This window comes from Vespula pensylvanica, chromosome 17 (assembly GCF_014466175.1).
Source record: "Vespula pensylvanica isolate Volc-1 chromosome 17, ASM1446617v1, whole genome shotgun sequence".
NCBI classification, from domain to species: domain Eukaryota; kingdom Metazoa; phylum Arthropoda; class Insecta; order Hymenoptera; family Vespidae; genus Vespula; species Vespula pensylvanica.
Genome location: NC_057701.1, coordinates 4,112,514 through 4,126,362, shown reverse-complemented (window position 1 = coordinate 4,126,362; position 13,849 = coordinate 4,112,514). Strand labels below are relative to the sequence as shown.

The 13,849-nt window shown below is 27.6% G+C and overlaps 1 long non-coding RNA gene across 1 annotated transcript; it reads right to left on the bottom strand.

The window, feature by feature from the left end:
* Positions 1-175: 175 nt before the first annotated feature.
* Positions 176-6,144, bottom strand: LOC122635132. Its single transcript, XR_006328569.1, has 3 exons — positions 5,845-6,144; positions 1,755-2,004; positions 176-1,662 (listed from the first exon to the last, which is right to left on the bottom strand). It is a non-coding gene; the product is annotated as an uncharacterized LOC122635132 (long non-coding RNA).
* Positions 6,145-13,849: the final 7,705 nt, after the last annotated feature.

Sequence of the window (13,849 nt, the reverse complement as noted above, 5' to 3'; positions counted from 1 at the left end):
CACTTTCCATTTGAGGGATCCAATAATGATCTTATTTTTACAATACAATCTTGTTATTAGATCAGGAAAATATACGTTTCGTCATATTGTCCATGCTTGTTTTTCTTGATTTTATTACGTTATTTTTATGAGTAATACGAATATCGAACAAATTTTTTTGAAATATTTAATTAAATAAAAATTTTAATTAAAGTATTTAATTAATTAAATATAAAATTTAATAATGCTCAACTCTATCTCAAAAAAGTTCTTACGCGTACGAACAGATCATCTTTGTTGTTATTCCAATTTCTTATTAATTAATTTTTCTACCTTGTTGTAGTTGTTATATATATTATTATTACTGTTACTATTATTCGTATTCTTCTTCTTATTATTTTTCAGTGCTTTAAACTGATGTTGCAAGGAAATGTAGAACACTATTAAAATAGCTTAATTAAAAAATTTGCGAGTGATTCGTGTAGTATATAGAATGACGGTTTTCTGTATAATTTTAAATAAATTCGGATCGAATCCCAAAGTTTTAACGTTATTCTGACAGGATTTGAAGATATTATTTCTGTAATTGAAATTACTATTGAAAGAATATGGATTTCTATTTTTACATTTTATTTCAATGTTTATTTCCGTGTATTTGTATATTTTCTCATTGCATGTGTTTTGAAGGTTATAGGGACAGCTGTATCGATTAGACATGTGGCTTTCATTTTCCTATACACAAATGTAATATCCGGTTTATTGCAATATATAATCTTGTCAGTTACTATTATGCGTTTGTAATATAATTTATAATTTCTAAATTCAATACTATATATTTATAGTACAGTATTTGTTCTGTAAGAAGATTGCTGCATTCGATTAGTATTCTACGGATTATGTTAGCATCTCGATGGATTATGATTATGATGGTAAAGATAATCGGTCTGGGAGAATCTATTGTCTGCTCCCATAATATACTGACAACCCAGACGCAACGCATGACGCATTTGTGTCGACTTCACTGCAGTCGAGATCATAGAGACGTCTATCGTTCTATTGTTGGATTTTACCTTCAGCTGTTTTGTTTTGTACTTCTTTTTGTTCTTGATGTTTGGTACTGTTCAGGTTGAAAGACATGTAGGAATCATCAGCGCGGCAAATACTTGCATAGAAAAAACAGTCAAGCTTCTTGATGGAAACATGTTTTTAGAACTTTAATGTGAATATTGTACAAATTTTTTTGTACGAGTATTTTCGAGATTATCTTCATTTTTTTACATCTTTTAGATTATCCTTATATTAATTACTCTGTCCTGATCCAGTATATCGAGTACTCTCATTAGAGATGTATTATCGTTCATAAATCTATTTTTGTATTTCTTCTGATGCATATAAGCCATGTTATTGCTAACTTGTTCTACGCAATAAGTCGCTAGACAAAATTCTGTTTCTTGGTTGTAATCATCATCATACAAAAGCATTCTATACAAAAATCGATAAAATTTTGAATTTTTTATTTATTTAGTATATATTTTTTGTTTAAACATATTCTATATTATTTAGTTAACTCCTATTTAAATGCATACTGATACATTTAGTTTCCGATCTCATAATTGTCATGTCACGATCTCAAATTGGTAAAATGTCGTAATTCAGAGTTGTGTAGTTTATTACGTCGAGATCCTAAGAAACAAAAGATTTTAAATCATAAAAAAATTCATTGATATAATTCATTTTTAATGTTATTTGAATAATTTCATAAAAATATATTCTACCTGCAAGCAATGATCGATTCTTTGATATTGGCGATGGTCGTAAAACTAGACTGATTTTCCGGGGATTGGTGCCAAAAATGAGTCATTATTCTGTAAATTGAATCTGGGCAACGGCAGGCTTTTTTAAATCGGTATTTTCCTCCACCAACAACCATTAGATGTTAGCATTGACATTACCTCACAATTGGCACGATTAGTATATGGCATGTATCCAAAAGACATAACTTCCCAGAGAAGGAAACAGAAAGTCCTATAAATCAAAATCATTACATCATTTATTATTTGTATCTGAACAATGTTGACGGTATAAACACCAGCCTTGATATTTCTTTTCAAAGAAAATTTTTCAAATTATCGCTATCTAATAATTCTAATAAGATATATTTCGAATGCCTGTCGAAAGAGATTTTAATAAAATGTATTATATCGGGATGGTTGAATTTACTTATAAGGACTTCCATCATAAAATCAGCTTCGTTTTGACAAGTTGTCTACGAGAGTAGAGTTTTAATAGCTACCGGGTGCTTCTTGTTATATCTTGAAAGACTACTGAAAGCACCTTGTTCAAATGGTCTACTTGTATCATAAATTTACTTAGTTACTGCATGATCTTTTGGTTTCTTTTATTCGAAGAAATGAAATATTGACTTCACCAAAGATATATATATATATATATATATATATATATTCACGTGGATTTTGAGGTAAATTCATAAAACTACATAAGTTCCTAATAAATTAGTAATACATATTAAACTCGGTTATTGTCGTGTTAGAAATATATTCCAAAATTGTCAACTCCGTACCTTTTCCAAATATTACTTACCAATATCATAAAAGAGGTTTTCGATTCTAACGGCGATTATTTACAACATAAAATTTATGATGATTAGATATTGTAACATATCGATTTTTGTTTTTGAAAGAAAAGTCTAATCGCTTACAGAATAGCAGACACAATCTGATGAAATCCGATAAAAATCAATAATAAAATCGTGCTAGCAATTATCAACAAAATTATAAATGGTTGGTAACAAACCTTTGAGTCATCAGGCATTATAATAGACGCAAGCTCCTATTAATAAATATTTATTTCTAATAATAATGATTACATATTAATGACAATTAGATATTAGTAACGTATCACTTACTGATACACGATTTGAAATGGATTATTAGATATGGATTAAGGTCAACGCAAGCACAACTTCTTGTGGTAGGTATTATGTAAACTTCACCAGATTTAATGCTATTCGCCGGTTGAAAGTGAACGTATAATAGAATAGAGGGAGCGTAAGAATATCCACTTTCGCTATTACCGAAATGTTCAACCAGTATTACCTCGTATATAGTATTAAAAATAGAATATCGTTACCTATTTCGAAATAATCTAAATTTGCAAGAAATTCCTTCCAATCTGTTAATCCAAATGAAAATTAAAATTTGTCGAATACATAGATGAAAATATCAAATGAAAATTTAATATTAAATTTTATGAGAATCGAAAATCGTTTGAATTAAATTTTATTTAAATCTGTATTTAGCTTAAGAATCTTAAAAAGAATTTATTAGTAAGGGGAAAAAAGTCTTTATCTATATAACCTTCAATTGAACCTCCTGTTAAACAATTACCACATTGCCATTAAATCAGTCATTATCGTAACTTTCTTTTTCCGAGCTACAGCTAGCTAGTTCTTCCCAGAATCTAATGTTTTCCATGTATTTTTTTTTTTAAATAAAGTTTGCACCATTCCAATCACCAAAACCTTTTGTGATTAAAATTCCATCTATTTGTTTTTCTTTTTATCAATTTATTAATTACAATGTCTATGTATCCGATAATCGATAATTCAGAATTAGGTGATCTTCCAAGACGGGAGGGATACCTTTTCCATATTATTTACTATCATCCTTGGATTGTCCTAATCCACCGTCACTGGGAGCGATGATCACTATTGTTCTTAAGCTGTAAATTAATCTTAATTTTACCATGTAAGATTCTTTCACGTTTCATTTCCTTGCATTTGATTCGCGATGTAATCCCACGCTCCTTTATATAATATTTTCTTTTACTGGATTTGTTTTCACCCTAAGTGCATAATGCATAAATTTTTTGAAACATGAACTTAAGGTCCTATATCTTCTCTTAGCAATCAAGATATATAGATAATCCGAAATCTAAACTGAAAGGCATTTTTTAAACGATAAGATATTTTTTTTCTAAATAAAATTAAATCCTTATATCCTAAGATTTTCCCACATAATCGACAACCTGATGTTCCACCATTTTCATCAAGACACGCACTCAATTATCAGATTTTCCCTAAATCCCTTCTACTCATCTGCAATATTAGATTTTCCTTTTAATTCTAAAGGACATTCGTGTGCATTCTTGTACTTACTCTCTGATATCCATCACGCATTTTTAATAAAACTTAAGTCTTTATTAAAAATCCTCTTCATTCTTTTGGTTATTTCTGCCTTAAGTGCGAAATAAGAATTTAATAATCTAAATTCTCATATAACTGAGAATTTGTAAATGTGAAAATGTAAACGTGTTCGTGTTTCACGCATAACAGAATGTTTACTTACAGTGAAAATATAGGTAGCATTATCAGCGATTTCCACTTTCATTTCTTCATTGTCGTACAATTTCGATGTCCTATATAGTTCATGCAATAAAGTTCCTTCTCGAATTTGAATAAAATGTTCTTTCACCCATATTTTCAAATTCTAGAAATTGTTTAATAATATTTTGCAATTTCGAGTATTTGAAAACACCTTATTTTTTAATTAATTTGCCAAATTATCTTATATGAAAGAATGCATATTAAATGATTATGATTACGATTATAATTATACTATGACACGTTATTCTTCTTATTTGGATACACATTTCAACTACATCGTTTAATCGTATTAAATAAAAAATAACTTATTGTTAGAAGAAACTACTTTATCGACTGAACGTGATGACAAAATGATGTAATGTTCTAACATGAAATGAAGTTGATCTAATTCAACGACACTTCGAACAAATGCACTTAATATATTTATTTTTTGTATTGGTAGCATCTCGTCTACCACGTACACCCATTCCAATTAAACTATTAGAAAAGGATATATGATTATGTGGATAAAGAAATTTGTATTATCTACTTAATGATATATAGCAGAGTTTCTTACGTATAATATTGACTATATGATATAGTCCATCTATAATTCCACTTAGATTAAAAAGATACATCTTCTTGAGAAGCTATCAATGATACTTCAACTGGACGTCAGTTCCATTATTTTCCTGTATATTTTACAATTGGATCTATCCGGTGAATAGCACCACAAATAAAGATATGAAAAAATACGAAAAAATGGATGTTTAAACGCTACGCGCATTAAAAATGAAACTTGTAAAATTAATGCAATTGTACATTTATTTTTTCGTAAAAATATTTCAATTTAATGCGATAATATTTATTTACACATACTATTTTTATGTATCTTTTAAATTTCTTTATACAACATTTTTTTAGTACTATTATATTATCCAACACGAAAAATTTGTTATGCTAAAGAGTAGGGCTAACGCTGTTTGGTTTATTCATAAATTGAAGTTGCTCGAACTTGAGGCAATTGTCGCCTATAATAATGATCTCTATTTTGCCAAAATTTGTATCGTAATTGTCAGTAATTTGTTTATGCTTTGAATCAATCTGTAACAACAATTCAGCAATGACTATATCGATTCCATCTATTATCAGCACTTGAATGTATTTGAAAAGTGCTTTGTACTGTTGTATTACTTTAATAGATAATAACATTAACCTTGAGAGAAATATTATATTTTCAAAGCGAACGATTGAAGCTCAAATGAACGATTGTGCTATCAATTGCAGCCATACTAGTTGATGCGTAAGTAATATAAGCATTGCAGTAGTCATGTAATGATTATAAATTTGTTCAACTTTATTAATTCTGTTAGTTAATATTACTTAAAATTAATATATCATTAATAATTATCATTAATATATCATAAATAAATATATGAATTCATTTCACTATCTCCCTATTACAGTAATTGAAAAAATACCTAGAATGTAAATATTAAGTATCCTACTAATCTTACGGCTTTATTATCCATCTATTGGGTACTTATATCTGATTTCTGGATCTCTTTGGTCTCGGTGATGGTTACTAACAAACTAATGAACGAAATGTATTCGTTTGATTCAATCGTTTTGCTCTACAATAGATGTTTTTATTTTGATTTAGCTTTCGAAATTAATCACTCTTACGCGTACATAGAACAAAACAAATGTCACAAAAATAAGAGTTTAACTAGTTTAATGTTTCCTTGATGCTTCAGGCGCGTGCGACTCGTAGATGATACAATCGCGCGATTCGATGAGTGAGCACCGTACTACCAGTTCTAACTTCGATGACTCGAACTAATTAGTCAATTTCCGGAGTGAACTAGAATACTCTGTCGAGCTCCCACTGAGAAGGAGAAAATTCAGTGTGTTTGATAAGTTATAACTCTCGTACATTCGAATTATTCCAGTCATTTATGTCATTGATAGGTGTTGAGATAATAAAAATATCAGTATTTCCAAAATTGCTTTGTTAATTTTTTAATATATTGCTAATTGTTAATCGATTATCTTTTACCTCCAAGAATGACTGCATTGATAGAACTACGACAATGAAATGTCAATAAAAATTGTCGAGACGTTAAAACTTTCAAGGTCATGAATTCAGAGATGATTTGATGTGACAAAGTATGTCGTGAATTCTTCTACAGTAAATGTGAATGAATCTAATTTTTGTAAGATGATACTTGTTGCTCGCTTCTCGAAATTCTCAGAGATGAAAGAGAATAAAAAGTAAGCAAATCTAAGTTAAACCATTTGTTGCTAGCCGGAAATGTAAATTAGCATCTTTTATAATGATCGTTTCAACTTGCAATTATCATCTTTAAAATTCATCCCATAGTCGACTGATTAGGATTAGAGATAAAATTTGAAACGTTTTGAATTCCTTTTACATAATTTAATGAGAAATTCGAATCACTTTAAATCTGATTTAAAGCATGCAAGGTCTCAGAAATCTTGATAAGTATAGAAATTTTTGTTAATTTCTGGAAAAATGGATTTATGTGATGAAATATCAGACATTTCGAAACACTTCGAATCCACATCGTAAGTTTTAGCTAGATTTCAAATTTAAAACGCTTGAACGTCTTGATCATCAACTCATACATTTACAAATCTTCGTTAATGGGAATTTCAATAGGTTTCGGAAGTTTGATGAATAACGAGTACTTCATATCTTATAAACATTTAGATTACTTTTATTCAAGCAGTATAATTAATATGAGATATTTAAAAAAAATTTGAAAGCTTCAATTACCGAAAATATATTTATTTACTTACTTATTACGATTTAATATATAGGAGAATGAGAAAAATAAAATAAAATAAAATAAAAAAATAAGTTTATTGCTTATACATATTATTTATCAAATAATAAAATCGTTTTTAAAATTAAATAAGTACTAGTTTCACTGTAACAATAAACTTTGTGTATAAAAAAAATCATTAACTTTTCAAATAGGCCTCATAATAATGGATTTATTGCTTATTTAATAACAAGATTTTGTTTAAAACGATGTGTTTTAATCTACTTCTTTTTGTATTAATTATCTTTCTTACCTTGAAAAAAATCTTTTGGCAGATTATTGATATGGCAGGATAAGATAAAATTATTTTCTCTAATATTGCAAGATTGAGAGAGTTAAATACATTAGTATTCCAATATTGTAATAGATCTAATAATTTATGAATATAAACTGATATATCATTTTCTAATTCGTTGTATGTAAATATGTAAATACTGCAAAATTCTATATACTAATCAAATTTTGTTCGATCGTTTCATTATCAAAAAGTGTCCACAGACGTGATAATTAGTCAAGAATAAGTGTAGTGTTTGTCTCGAATAATATATTTTTAGTAACTGCTACATAACAAATTTCATTTATGTTTAATGCCTTTATCTTTCCAACATTTCCGTCATATATAAATTCTAACTGTGGGTCGAGAATATAGTGAATTATTTTCTACATTATTAAAATATATGTTATTTCTTTTAATTTTATTACTCGAAAATAAAATTTCGCTGTTTAATTTGAAGCAAACGCGTAATTGTTTTATAGTAATAATAACTATAGAAATCGAGATGATGTACGTTGAAATTCCATAGTTACAGATAAAATTGGTACTGATATAGATAAAGTTAGAGTAATTAACAAATCAAAAAAATGTAAAAATCAGCTAATGCTGTTATTATTGTTTACTTTTATTCTATTAAACCAGCATTTTTCGAACTTTTTCTATGATGAAACACTTCACAAATCTTGGTTTTTTATCTTGGAACTTAATTATTTTATGGAATAGATAGATATTAATAATAAATAAATTAAGCAAGCAAATATAAGAGTTAAGAAAACAAAACAAACATTTATTCTCAAATTTTAATTATGTAAAATAAAATACATGAAAGTAGTAAAATAATATTAATTTTTATCATTTTTCGCAGGACACTTATTGACATTCCGTGGAATACCAGATCTCCGCAGAGCATAATTCAAATGCTGTACTAAACTTCGTATGTCGAATTCCAACGTGTCGTATCTAAAATTAATTTAGGTTTACACATATTCTATGCATTTTATATTTCGAGTAATTTATCTTTCGTTATAGATCTAGATTTAAAATAAGAAATTATACTGTGACATTTTTGACGAATTATTATTAATTTTGAAATCGATCCTAAAGATTATTTTACATTAAATAAAAATCTAGGTTTTTTACCATTGCAAGAATGTTGTCAGTACACATTTCAACTTTCCTTGTACGTTTCATCTATATAATATGTCGATGAATATGTTTTTTATAGTTTGTTGTTAATGCATGACCTGAGTAGTTTTCTGAGTAGTATTTCCATTTGGAATGTATAACTTCTAAATTGGAAATCTTTATTGATAAAATGACAAGTTACGAATATAATATTATCTACGTCAATGCTGATTCGTGTATTATACCTGATACAAATATTGGAAATAGCATCAAGCTTCTCTTTTTGAATGTATGCATCACTCACTAATTTTTTTAATGAGTTTAGACCTAAATGTCTAATATAAATATATTTATATAATTGATGATGCCGTTCGTTCGGTTACTAGTACATTGTGAATCAAAATGAAGTCTTCATAACTGAAAACGTCGTAGCGTGCTCCATAAGTTCAATCCTTTGGACCGTACTTTGTCTTTCTTTATCGTCCGCTATCTCTCTTTAACGTTTGTGGTTCGCCTTTCTTCAAAATTTCAATTGCACCCTTATAAGTCTGGACTGCTATAATAGTGATGATAAGTTAACAAAATGATACAGGAATAAAGTGAAATGAAACAAGGTTAAATGGAAACGAAATGAAAAAAAAACAATATGAAAGAGAGAGGAATAGAAAGATAGGATAAAAACGAGTGAGATAAAACATAAATAGCGCGTTTTACTTTCTTGTACATCAAACATTGGATATAGCCTTTAAGAAGTTCAAGGCAATTTATTATAACTATGTTCTCGAAATTTATTTTGTTCGACAGTTGTTACGATACTGGCAAATTCGAGTCGCTGAATTTGATTACTTCATTTTTTAGTTTTTCATCGATTAAGACATTGCGAACTGAAAATGCGTAATCTTAAACCGTAAAAGGATGTTTTTGATGTCCAAGCAAATTTGAAAAGCGCGATTGCATTTTATATTAATATATTAAGGATTAATAATGTATTTAAGCAAATTATCGCTTAAATCTTGTACTCTCTTATCTGAATTTAGAAAGTCTGAAGATGCTATATGAATTTTTTCATATGTTTTCAAGATCTTTTATCCATTATAAATCATGTCGGAAATAAATGACCTTCGTTTACGGAGTAAGAGTTAATAAGCGACCAACGACGGAGAGTCACATGTTTTATACCAGGACTGTTAGTACTATTTAAAAACGTACATTTTTAGGAAATTAAATAATACTTATTTACTGAAAATCTTGGTCAGATCACGTATTTATAGTCAACAATCTTACTTTTCTGTCGGCTTGCGTCATGCAATGACGAATTGTTATAAATATTTGGTTATCAAGAACCCTCCTTAGCTATTTTTATCAAGGGTGGTTTTTCCCTTTTTATTTGTCGTGAGGGCAGGACTATAGTTAAAAGAAAAAAGCACAGAAAGCGAAACATTCCTCGAAAGTATGTTCCTTTTACACTTTTAAAAAATATATTTAAATTCGATCATTAGTCCAGTGCAAATTGTTAGTAGCAATTGATAGTGATCAATCGGTCTTAAATTACTAAAGTATACAGACCTATCGATATTGTGCTCTGTCACAACAGATAGTTTAGAAGATTATTCTATTTAATTGCGAATTATACTATTGAATTTATACGTTAACACATTTTAGACTAGTCACGTAAAAGTAGGTCTTTTTCATGTTGTCATTTAACCATCGATTATGTAAAAATACATTTTTTAATGTAATCATAATTTGACACTAAAATTTTATTAATCAAACCAAAATATACTAAAGAGTACTTTTTCAATTATAAAAATTTTTCTAAAATACTATTGTGAATTAAAACATAAAAATCAGTGGTTAGCAAGTCCTATAGATGGTAGATGCGGCACAAAATATGTTTAAAAATACCATGAATTATTTCATGTTGGCCTCTCTTTCTAAAGGAGAGTCGAGACCAACTGTCCAAGCTAAACTTTAAAAATAAACTATATGAAATGACGACTAAAATTTCGCGTCCTGGCACGGCTTTTTCCCATGAAAATTTGAGAAGCTTCGGTAACGAGGAAAATACATTTATTGAGGGAAGGACCATGTTATTCTGATCGATCGTCGACTCGTGAACTATTCTACCGGTCATGTAAATGATATAATTACTGTTAATTAAAAAATCTAAGTGTAATGCCCAAAGGCTTTCCAAATATAAAATCTTCCATTGATTCAGTCAGCGATCACAATAACTTATCAATTAATTACTTATCAATAACTTCAGCAATTTTTATTTCTTCCATTCGATGTACTTTAAACATTCGATGAAGAAAAAATTGCACAAAAAGTACAAAAAAGTTCTACTTAATTTCATTGAAATTCTGGTTTCAAAAGCTGTTTATACTACATATTTATGTATTATAATATGGATATTGAGGATAAGACAGTGATTCTCATATTTAGTTAGCCAAAACTTCACCGACTAGTAAATTTCTACAAATATTTGATGATAAATCTAAAAGTGAAAACTTTAAGAACTTTCGGAATTTCTAATATCGATACTTTCAATCTAATCCCAAATCGGCGAGTTTTTATAAAACCCACTTCATTATATATCTCAAATTTCTTCGACGCGATCTATAGTATTTCTTGATTTGAATGCAAACCGAGAAATTGCAGCTCAAGTCAGGGAAATATTTAAATTAAATATCTTGGGAATAGAATCAGATAGTGGACTGTGTGAACGCACACTTTTCAGTCTCATATTTATATATCTTTCCTTGATGGTAGCGTTATCTTTTTAACAAGGTAAAATGTGGAAAGATATTTTGTCATTTTGACAGTAATGCTTTGATACGAAGTGGTTTAAACGAGCGCAGAATAATATTTCCTATCATTTCCTATCATTCTAATGTTAGAAAATTTATTCACTGAATTCAAGTAGAAGTTATGTACTATGAAAGCTGTCGTTAATTAAAAATATTATATACGTTATAAATATTCTACATTATAATATAAAATCGATAGTTGCGTATTACTATTTAAAAATCTAAGATCGATGATCTTAAGGATATTTTATTTTTATTTTATAGTTTATTTTTATTAATTGATGGTTATAAGGATATTTTATTCACGAATTTTCATGAATAGATGAAAAATATAAAATGTTTTATTTGAACATTTCTTTATTTTAGAAAAGTTTAGTACGCGTTATTTATTAAATAATAAATATTTGCTAGAATTTTTTTGTTGATCTTAGGGCTTTTCTAAGTTTCCGAAATAAAATGAGTCTGCATATGGGCCGATGATGACTTTGGAATGAGCATATATTTTGATTTTTACGAAAATATATATAATATGTACATGTAAAAAAAAATTAAATTAGTTAATTATGTTCGTTTATATTGATACAATAAGAAGAAATTTTTGTAGTTATTCAATTTTAAATCTAAAATTCTTTAATCATCATTCTAAATGTTTCTCATTTTACTAAATGTTGCTTTTTCATATGTGTAGTATATAAAACATAAAAGGGAATTACTCATATTTCTTAATTTAATAATATCTTTAAAATTATAATCTTTTAAAAATAATCTTTTAAAATTTAATAATATCTTAGAAACTAAGAACCATTAGCACAAAGTGAACACGTATTTGTACTATACAATCATCAGTCCAAAGCTCATGAAAATTCTTCAGAGAATTAACATAATTTCTTTGTTTAAATATTGCAAACAAATAAGTAAACAATCGTTTATTTCATGGAAACGAAACATACACTATTTAAGCGTACATATGAAAATTAATAGTGATATGATTTTATCCTCTTTTATCACATATATCGAGAGGCACCACTATATGAAATTTATTTTTCACAAAAAATGTCAAAAATAGGGTTTATGCTAATAATAAATTGATCGATTACGATGAATAACATTTCATTAAAAAAAATGAATATTTAAACAAGGAGAATATTTTCTAATATTAGAACAATTTTTCGAATATTAAAAAAAACTTTATTTCTACGCATAAACTATTCTTGAAAAAACACGATTGTTTGATGGCGTTTTCCAAAAAAAAATAATGATTCTTCATTTGAAAAAGACATCTGCTCATTTAAAACTTCACCTTTAAAATGAGATCTTATTCAATGTGATATGTCACAGGACAAAATTCAATGTCTATTGGATGCATGTGATTATCAATCAATGCAGTCCATAAAGAAATCAATAGAATTTTGTATTTTTTATTTATTTAATGATGTCAACCGATGAGTATACATTTTTTGTTTAAACAAATTCTATATTATTTAATTAACTCCTATTTGAATATACACTAATCCATTCAGTTTTAGGATCCAATTCCATAATTGATCTTATTCACGATTTCAAGATAGTAGAGTGTTGTAATTCAGTGTTACATGGTTTAATAGGTCGAGATTCTAGTGAACAAAAGACTCTATAAATGATAAAAAGAAATTCTATGTTATAATTAATTTTCAATGTCATTTAAATAATTCAATTTCTTAAAAACGTATTCTACCTGCTAGCGATGATCAATTCTTTCGTCAGTAATTGTAAAATTAGGCTGATCTTTCGGATATTGATGCCAATAACACGTCATTATACCATAAATTGAATCGGGCAACCACATAGCTTTTTCAAACGACTTTTCCAAATGAGAAGTCATTGATATTACCTTCTGATTGATACAGCAGGTATATGGCAGGTATCCAAAAGACATTATTTCTCAGAGAAGAACACTGAAAGCTAGTCAAATCAAAATCATCACATCATTTATTATTTATATCTGCAAAAGATAGACAGTATAAACAGCATTTAAACTAATGACTAGAATATTTATTAAAATGATTCCATAAAATCAATCTTGAAAATCTAAAATTTGATATAAGATTTTATTTATAAATATGTGTATATACATGTATATATATATATAACTAATATATATGTGTGTGTGCGCGTGTATAGATATGTATATATGTATATATATATATATATATATAATTTCAATATATAATTTTATGTAACATTTAGTAAATTTAGTCACTTCATATTATGTAAATTTAATCACTTTTATAAATATTTCTAGTTATATCAATGTCTATAATTCTGTCCGCAACTCTTCCATGTACTTACAACTTGTTTGTCGGTTGATCATATACAGTTAACGTGGTAAAAAGCTTATATAGAAATTATAATCCAAGATATAAATAAATAAATAGATTTTTTCCTTTTT